Here is a 9,994-nt window from a genome sequence, read left to right as displayed (position 1 = left end):
ACATAGGCGGAAACGAACGAGTAGAGCTGTTGTGTAACACTATGCGGCCACCGGAGGGGCAACAACAACTCGGAGGTTTAGTTCCGCTCCTCTTAGTCATTCCCCCTCCCCCCAAGAGTGTGTGAACATCATTAAAGTTATAATATCAAATACCAACGCAATGAACTAACATTTAATATAATTACAGTGCAAATATATATTATATATACTTTATATATATGTATATATTGTGATAATATCTGTTAAGTGTTAGGAACTGATTAGTTAGGAACTGGTTGTTATGTGTAAGTGTTCCAGTAGGGGACCACATTCATGCCTGCACTGGGGAGTCATGTTATATGTAACACAAGAACCAGGTTCCACAGCACAAAGCTTGGTACTAAATAAACCAAACTGACTCCAGCCTGTTCCAAGATTAAAGTGTGATTCTTTCCAACATCTGGGAACCAGAAACAGCATAAAGACGCAACAAAATATATTGACAACCCGCTGCCACTTTGTGTCAATCATACTTAAATTATGCTTCCACAAATATGTGAAATTTTGTTTATTTCAACGATTTACACGTCATATCTGTTATATTTATAACATAAAAACTTATAGACAGGGCTAAATTGTGGCGAGTCGAAGAGACTTAGTAGTTGGCAGGAAAAAAGACAGAGGCGCAAGGGGAGAGCCAACTGTGCAACAGCCCCGACAAACAAATTTCTCTGCAGCACCTGTGGAAGAGCCTGTCACTCCAGAATTGGCCTTTATAGCCACTCCAGGCACTGCTTCACAAACCACTGACCACCTCCAGGCGCATATCCATTGTCTCTCGAGATAAGGAGGCCCAAAGAAGAAGAAGAAGAAAAACTTATAGATATGCTATCTACAGACTAATGCAAATTCGTGTCATACTTTTTAAAAGACATTTACAATAAACAGAAAAACTCTGCAGCACTTAATAGCCTTTTCGGGGGACGGAAAATAAGTCAAGGGGAGGAAGTTAGTTGATTTAATAGGTTTTTAATAATAGTAATGATGAAAATTATGGGAATTAAGGTAGACAGTTCTCCAAAACCTGATGGTTTCTAGTCAAGGGTACAAAAGGCCCTCCATTACTCCTTTACCATGCAAGCGCCATTTCCAATCTACCCGTGCTGGGTCCCTTCTTAAATCACAAATTTAAAAAAAATCTTTCATGGGATATGGGTGTTGCTGGCTAGGCCAACAATTATTGCCCATCACTAATTGCCCTTGAGAAGGTGATGGTGAGCTGCCTTCTGAAACTGCTACAATCCTTGGGGTGCAGGTACACCAACAGTGCTGTTAGGAAGGGAATTCCAAGATTTTGACCCAGCGACAGTGAAGGAACGGTGATATAGTTCCAAGTCAGGATGGTGTGTGGCTTGGAGAGGAACTTGCAGGTGGTGGAGTTCACATACATCTGCTGCTTCTAGGTGGTAGAGGTCGCGGGTTTGGAAGGTGCTGTCTAAGGAGACTTGGTGAGTTGCTGCAGTGCATCTTGTAGATGGTACGCACTGCTGCCACTGGTGGGAGGGAGTGAATGTTGAAAGAGATGGATGGGGTGCCAATCAAGTGGGCTGCTTTGTCCTGGATGGTGTCGAGCTTCTTGAGTGTTGTTGGAGCTGCACCCATCCAGGCAAGTGGAGAAGATTCCATCACACTGCTGTTTTGTGCATTGTTGATAGTGGGCAGGCATTGGGGAGTCAGGAGGTGAGTTACTCACTGCAGAATTCCAAGCCTCTGACCTGCTCTTGTAGCCACAGCTCAGTTTCTGGTCAATGGTAGCCCCCAGGATGTTCATAGTGGGGAATTCAGCGATGGTAATGCCATTGAACATCAAGGGGAGATAGTTAGATTCTCTCTTGTTGGAGATGGTCATTGCCTGGCACTTATGTGGCGTGAATGTTACTTGCCACTTATCAGCCCAAGCCTGAATGTTGTCCAGATCTTGCTGCATCTGGACATGGGCTGCTTCAGTATCTGAGGAGTCACGAATGGTGCTGAACATTGTGCAATCATCAGCGAACATCCCCACTTCTGACCTTATGATCGAGGGAAGGTCATTGATGAAGCAGCTGAAGATGGTTGGGCCTAGAACACTGCCCTGAGGAACTCCTCTGGTGATACCATGGGACTGGGATGATTGACTTCCAACAACCACATCCATCTTGCTTTGCGCTAGGTATGACTCCAACCAGCGGACTGTTTTCCCCCTGATTCCCATTGACTTCAGTTTTGCTAGGACTCCTTGATGCCATACTCGATCAAATGTTGCCTTGATGTCAAGGGCAGTCACTCTCCCCTCACCTCTTGAGTTCAGCTCTTTTGTCCATGTTTGGACCAAGGCTGTAATGAGGTCAGGAGCTGAGTGGCCCTGGCAGAACCCTAACTAAGCATCAGTGAACAAATGCCACTTGATAGAATTGTCGATGATCCCTTCCATCACTGCTGCTTCCCTGGTTCCCCAAATTAGATCTTCCCCAGTTCAACATTTCTACCTTTGATAGGTTCTGGTCTCTTTGCATAATGATTTTAAACTGAATCATGTTGTGAGCACTGTTAGCTAGATGACCTCCTACTGCACAATCCACTTGCCTTACCTCATTTCCTAGATCCAGATCCAAAACTTCCATGTTGGACTGGAGACATATTGATCAAAAAAATTCTCTTGTACACATATCAGAAATTCCTCTCGTTCTGTACCTTTAGTACTATGTTTATAAATTATATATATTGTCTATATTGGGGTAATTAAAGTGTTCTAATATTACTAATATTGCATGCCTTTGAAATTTGCCGACAAATTTGTTCATCAATCTTCCTCTCGCTGTTTGAAGCTTTAGAAATCACTCCCAACAATATAACAGCTCCCTCTCTGTTCTTCAACCCAAGACAAATAGTCCTAGAACCATCTAGTAAATCCTTTCTATTCAGAACTGTAACATCATCCTTAATCAATATTGCATGCCCCATCCTCATTTTCCTTTTCTATCATTCCTGAACACTTAAGAACCCATTCCTGATCTTGGTTGAGCCATGTTTCTGTTAATGCAATCATGTCATAATCTCATGTAGCAATTTGTGCCTGCAGCTCACCAACCTTATTAGTTATACTACAGACATTGAAGTGCATACAATTTAATACCTCCTTTATCACTTGTTCTTTTTTCCTCAATCTAGTCCCTTCAATTATTGGGTTGTTTCTGATTTTACTGCTATTTATATCTCTCTGTCCTCTGATCTCACTTTTGCTCCTTTCTACTATTTTTTGGTTCCTCTCCTCCTGCCAGATTAGTTTAAACCCTCACCAACAGAACTAGTTAACTACTACTAGTTAACCTTTCAGTGAGAACTTGGCCATCTTGAACAGGTGCTCCTTCCCCCAGAACCACTCCCAATACCCTGAGATTCTGAAACCCTCCCTCTTTCACCACTTCTCCAGCCACAGATTGGGCTGCATTTAGTTCTCCCCCTGACATTGGGGGTCATGGTGGGGGGGGGGGGGGGTGGTGCTGGAAAATGCCTCTGGCAGAGGCCCACCACGGGCCTCGACGCCAGAAAGACCCAGCCCGATATTGCTGGCAGGGGCGGGGCCTCATGGTGGCCCTCCCGCCGCTCAGCGACAGGAGCCAAATCTACATATTTTAAAAAATGTAAATTAATGAATAAATGACCTACCCGCTCCCACAGTCCGTTCCAGGGCAATCTTCTTGCGGCTGGCTGGCACTCCCACGCCTTCGGATCCCCATCCAAGGAAACGAGGCGCCACATTGGTGGGGAGGGGATAGCAGGTAAGTTTTTCAGTGTGGGTGAGCAGGGAGCGGGGTCATACTAATTTCATTGGTGTAGGGAATGGTGGGAAGGGTTAGAGTTTAAAGTTTATGTACTTGGGGGGGGGTGGGGAAACAAGGTTAGGTGGGCAGGGGAAGTGTTTTGGTGGGGTGAAAGGGCAAGTAATGCATTGCATGGTTATGGGGGGGTTGCTAGGAGACGGGCAAATTAACTGTTTTAAAAATTTTTGGTAACCTATTTCTTTAAATATTGAAATTAAATGGAAGGGTTCGAAACCCTTTAAAAATGGCGTCAGCACCTGCCGAAAGACGGCTGACACCATTGCTGGGGACAGACAGGTCGCCCGCTGCACATGATCAGCGGGGGATGGGGGGAGGGACGGGGCTCACGAGTCATTCAATTGAGCCACCGCACGGAAGATTGCGGCGGCTCGGTGACACATGGCCAGCGTGGGCGGGCCACCGTTTTTTTCTGCCAGCGGCGGGCACAGAAGAATCAGCCCATTTTTTTTCCTGCACTCTCTTTCTGTTTCTATACTCATTAGAATGTGGCATGGGGAGTAATCCTAAAACTACTACCTTTGAATTATTTTTGTTTCTTCTTGTTTAGCTTATTAATATTTTGAAGTAATTCTTTTTCTTAGCAAAGTACCAAAGAGAGTAATTAATATAGAAAAATGCTGGAAGAGTCAAGTACAGATAAAACCTCAGAAGTATTTTAACTCTTCCTGATTGATCAGAATGGAACAGGCAAGCAGTTAAATAGATATGCTGATTTCCGATTTTCATACCGCTGGTAACCAGGTCCTATGATGTCAATAGGACACTGATAGCATTTTAACTGGGATCTGAGTGGGGAAGCAGCAGAAACTTTCATGCCAGGTTGGTGGGAAGGGTGAAGAGGCCTTTCAGGTAAATTAAGAACAATTTCTGTGCAGGTCCTCGAGAAGCAGGAGACCTCTTTCAGCCCCCACAAGGCAGGTCATGGCCTCCCCCTCCCTAGATTTCCCCCTCTTACAAGACACAACCAAAACCTCCTCCTACGATCTGGTTGGTGCACTTGGCTGTCTAATCTGTCCCTGCCACTCAGTGTCTTGAACAAGCAGGATGTGGACCGGCAACAGTTAAATGAAGCCTGGCGATTAAAATTGCCATGGCCTTCTGTTGCCTTTGGAGCACCAGAAATTAACTCACTGGAGCAATTTCCTAACAGGAATCCTCTACAAGTTAAAATTGACCCCTTGGTTTAACATACCCGAATATGAGAGGTAGGTGACTCTAGTCCCAGTGCTTATGTTTGCAAGGATTTTGAAATTACTGGTAAAGTAATTGTCATTCCATTGTGCATTTGCTTGGATGTTTTTGCATTCATAATGCCAGCTTTTTTGCTTTCCTGTTTTGCTTGGATTGTTTTCACCTTATTGAGAAAACATTTCTAAAATTTCTTTTTGAACAGTAGTACTTTTTGACACCACACTGTGGCGCTTGTTACCTCTTCTGTTTGTTACTATATTGTATCTTACATGTTTCATAAAAGTGCAAGGAGAGTCATTTCCTCATGTAGTGGTTTGGTTCTGTGAAGTGTATGTGGGAATTCCCTATCTCCTGACTGCACAGACATGAAATTGCTAGCTTGTTTTTCAGCCTTCTATATTCTCGGAATTTCCAAGCTTCACAAAGGGCAGGGGGAACCTGGAAACTTCTTACAGAATTGCAAGGCTGTGAAATTCACTTTTGGTGTTAGTGGCTAGTGCAGGAACTATGCCAGCGTTCAAGGCTTGATTGAGTAGATGGATAAAGGAAAAATGGTTGAAGGGATATGGGAACAAATGAGAAAATGGGATTAGAATTAATGCTCATGGGGACAGTAAATACTGACCCTGACTAGTTGGGCCAAATGGCTTGTTTCTGTCAAGGGCTTTTAGTCTCTTTTCCCATATTAGAACAAAGTCAGCAGCATTAACCTGGCTAGATTGGGCCTTCATGTGGTTGTTATATTTAGTGTCTAATCTTCAACGCTTTTACTGATGGTGAATAGATTTCATAGATCCAACTGTTGCTTTTTTCACATCCCCAATAGTCTTCAATTTTTAAAAATAATTTTGCTTAGTTTGCTCAGAACACAAAGGCAAGTTGTGTTCTAAATGAATTTTAGCAGGAGCACTGAGAAGCTTCTTTCCCTGACCATCTTCTCACAATTAATTTTCAACATTGGTAGGCATATTTCTTTTAACTCCATGAACCTAGCTTTTGCAGGAGTATTTGTGCTATGCAGCAGCACAACAATTGTTAAAGGTTATTATGTCTCATTCTCCCTGGATGACGGAAAGATTCGCTTCTACGCAAATATTTTGGACTATTTTAACTGAGATGTGCAATTTGGCACAAACATCCAAAAATTGTGAATCCTCACATAAATCAGCAATCTCCACTGAATTCACCTCAGCAGCTGAAAATCTAATTTTAAGTTATCAAAAAATAGAAATGCCCATTGCAACACTGTAACTTTTAAAATGGTCCTCCGTCTTTATGAATATGGAGTCTGTGCACTCTCACTGCAGGCCAAGATTAAAAGAAAACCTTCTGGCATGGCCTGACTGTTGATATAACTGAGCAGTAGGTCAGAAAGCCTGTTTTGCCCTTCCAGATTACTAATGATATTGAAATTCTATAAGAGGGTCATTATGCCTGAACGACATGGTAAACATAACAGGAACATTTCATCTGATTGCAACGTTGACAAAATCATTTTTTGTAAAGAATCCTTTTTCAGCTTTTACCAATACCCGAACAATGGAATTCTCCCTGCTATCTGTACACTTTGTTAACTCACGGCAAGCAGTGGAAATCTTACACCCATTATTTACTTGCCAAGATGCATGAACGAGTTCAAACTTGATAGCTAATGTAAATGTTATGTCAGTATTCAGGCTTTTTTATTAGTCCAACATTACATTCTGAGTTTTACTGATAAGAATATAGGAAAGAGCTTTCATCGAGGTGGAGATTTCCCTCATCCAGTCAGTGAAAGAAATGTAGCCCACAATGTCTGGTGATCATTTTTGCAGATCTTAGCCACCTATCCTGCACATTTTTATTGAACCCGAATAGATCAGTTCATTGTGTCAGAACCAGCCTAACTTAATCAATCTAGTGCCTGAGATTCTAGGTGTGGGGCTTTAGTAACCTTGGTAATAGGCACTGCCCCCTCAGCCTTGTATCTCCTGTGTGTGAGATTTGATGCCACACCCTGAAATAAAGAACGAATATTAATTGTAGTTTAGTTTAGAGATACGGCACTGAAACAGGCCCTTCGCCCACCGAGTCTATGCCGACCATCAACCACCCATTTATGCTAATCCTACACTAATCCCATATACCTACCACATCCCCACCTGTCCCTATATTTCCCTACCACCTACCTACACTAGGCGCAATTGCTAATGGCCAATTTACCTATCAACCTGCAAGTCTTTGGCATGTGGGAGGAAACCGGAGCACCCGGAGGAAACCCACGCAAACACAGGGAGAACTTGCAAACTCCACACAGGCAGTACCCAGAATTGAACCCGGGTCACTGGAGCTGTGAGGCTGCGGTGCTAACCACTGTGCCGCCCTTAAATACATGCATGGTATTACACTGGAAGGTATTTTATGCTTCCCCCCACGGCAAGTTTGGAGGTGGGGACAGTATATAATCAGGTGGGATGGTGGCCGGGAGGGGGGGGTCTTACCGCCTTCCTGCCTCTGCCAAAATTAAGTCTGGGGCGGGAAGGCCTGTGAACGGCTTTCTTGCCCTGCCACCAATTGAGGCCCTTAACTGGGCAATTAATGCCAAATTAAGGGTCTCGTCCCTCCGCTGCCGCAGCTAGCCGTGCAGAAGGTGGCCCTGTCGCTGCATGGGAAACACGGCACAACAAACCACGTGGGCTGCTTGTCAGCTCTGGGGGTCGGGAGGGTGGGTGGGGAAGTCCCTCGTTAAAAGGCAGTTAGTACCTGAACAAGGGAGCCCGCATCGGGAAGGGGGGTCCGCTGAGAGCCGGCCCACTGAGAGCCACCCCCCTGCCCTTGCTACCAACCCCAATGCCCTCCCCCCCCCCATGACACCCACCCGCAAGACCCCCCTGCCCTGACCTACCTGTGGTCTGGGTCCAGCGCCGCTTCTTGGCCTGGGTGGGTATTCCACTGGCATCAGCCGCCGCCTCTGCAGTGGCACTGCTCAGTGAAAGAGCTGCCGGCCTCTGATTGGCTGGAAGCTCTCAGTGGGTAGGACTTAAGTCGCCAGTGTCCTTGACCCTGTGGAGGCCCACTGCTGTCCAGTTCAGTGCCTAATTGGCAGTAGATTCAGTAGGCCTCCCACAGCAGAGGCAACATGGGGTTCTTGGCGTTAAAATCCCAGCCAAAAAAGATGATTTTTGGAGCAAATTAATAGACAGCAAAGATAGGGAAAGAGCATGTCATATTTAAAGCTGTTTTTTAATGAGCTCTATCATAAATTCCAGGATTTTGAGGTTTGTGGACTGGTAAACAGATTTTCTCCCAATTTTCTCTGAGAAAAAAACCAAATTCTCTCCACATAGGAACAGGGGGAGGCTATTCAGCCCCTCAAGCCTGTTTGCCATTCAATTAGATCATAGCTGATCTATACATTAATTTCATCTCCCTACCTTGGTTCCATAATCTTTAATACCCTTGCTTAACAAAAATTTATCGATCTCAGTTTTGAAAATTTCAATTGACCCCAACCTCAGCAGCCTTTTAATAGATTTCCAGATTTACATTATCCTTGCAGTACAGAAATGATTTCTGGCATCACACCTGAATAGCCTAGTTCTGGATTCTCCCACGAGGGGAAATATTTTCTCTCTATCTACCCTATCAAATCCTTCAATCACTTTAAACACCTCAATTAGGTCATCCCTTAATCTTCTTTATTCAAAGGAATACAAGTCTAGTTTATGTAATATTACTTGTTCCTTTGATATGTGAACTATTGTAAGATTCACAGGACTACAAGTAATATCCAAAGAAAATGTAGGTTTTTAGTATAATTTGACTGGAACATATATACAAACAGTTACTGCACAAGCCACAGCTAATTACATCTCACTCTGTCAGGCTACACCCACAACTCCCTGGTCATGTGTGATGTGACATCACTTCCTCCAGTGACCTTCACTTACATCTCTTAAGGTTGTCCTCTCTTAAGGTGGTTCCTTCTTAAGGTTGTACCACAACAGTCAGTGCATCCTGTCATCATAATTTAATGTTTTTAGCCCTAGTATCATTCTAGTGAATCTGCATTGCACCCCCTCCAAGGCCAATATAACCTTCCTGAGATATGGTGCTCAGAAGTGGACACAATACTCGAGATACGATCTAACCAGAGCTCTATACAGCTGTAACATAACTTCCACTGCTGTGTATTGCAATCCTCTTGAGATAAAGGCCAACATTCTGTTAGCCTTTTAAATTAATTTTGTGTACCTGTTGTTGCAAGATTGCTTCTATTTCTTTTGTAAAATATGTGTTAAGGACTTATATTTGAATTATGGACACTGATTAATCTGGAATCTTGAAGAGATGGCTAAACTTTGTGGGTTTCTTTTTTAAAGAAGTTACCAGAAGGTTTGGACTGAGCTTGAACTGCAGTTACTGGAAGGCACCTGTTTTCAAATAACCCAGCAGGGGTTGTTTTTGCCTTGGAGAGATGTTTACAAGGAAATGACAAGCAAGATTTATGGTTGTCAGGAGGCTTGTTTCTGGAAAAGTTTTAGTTTCAATTTCAATGGTTAAAAACGCCAGTTGGTGGTTTTGCCTATCAAAGAAGAAGATCCAGCCAGCTCATCTCTTCTCTTGAAAATAAATCCTGCATCTTTGAAGAAATCTTGCATCAAATGTGTGGGCACTGAAACCTTCTTGCTGCCTTCCTGCTGTAAGGCTTATTTGGAGCCTTCTGTAGCTGCATCTTGGAAAGCCTACCCAAACTAATCTTCAACGCCGCCTGGAAGGAACTGTTCTGGGAAGATCCTAGTGACACCTCCTATTTGCATTTGGGACACCCAACCAACACAAAGAACACCTTTCCATACCTTCCTTTCAGCCTAAGCGGTCTTTTATTTTACTCATTCTATTTCTTTGTAACAACTGTAAACAAAAATCCTTTTTTTTCCTGGCTAGCTGGTTGTGTATAT

Source organism: Heterodontus francisci, chromosome 25 (genome assembly GCF_036365525.1).
Source record: "Heterodontus francisci isolate sHetFra1 chromosome 25, sHetFra1.hap1, whole genome shotgun sequence".
NCBI lineage: Eukaryota > Metazoa > Chordata > Chondrichthyes > Heterodontiformes > Heterodontidae > Heterodontus > Heterodontus francisci.
This window is presented reverse-complemented; position numbering follows the sequence as displayed.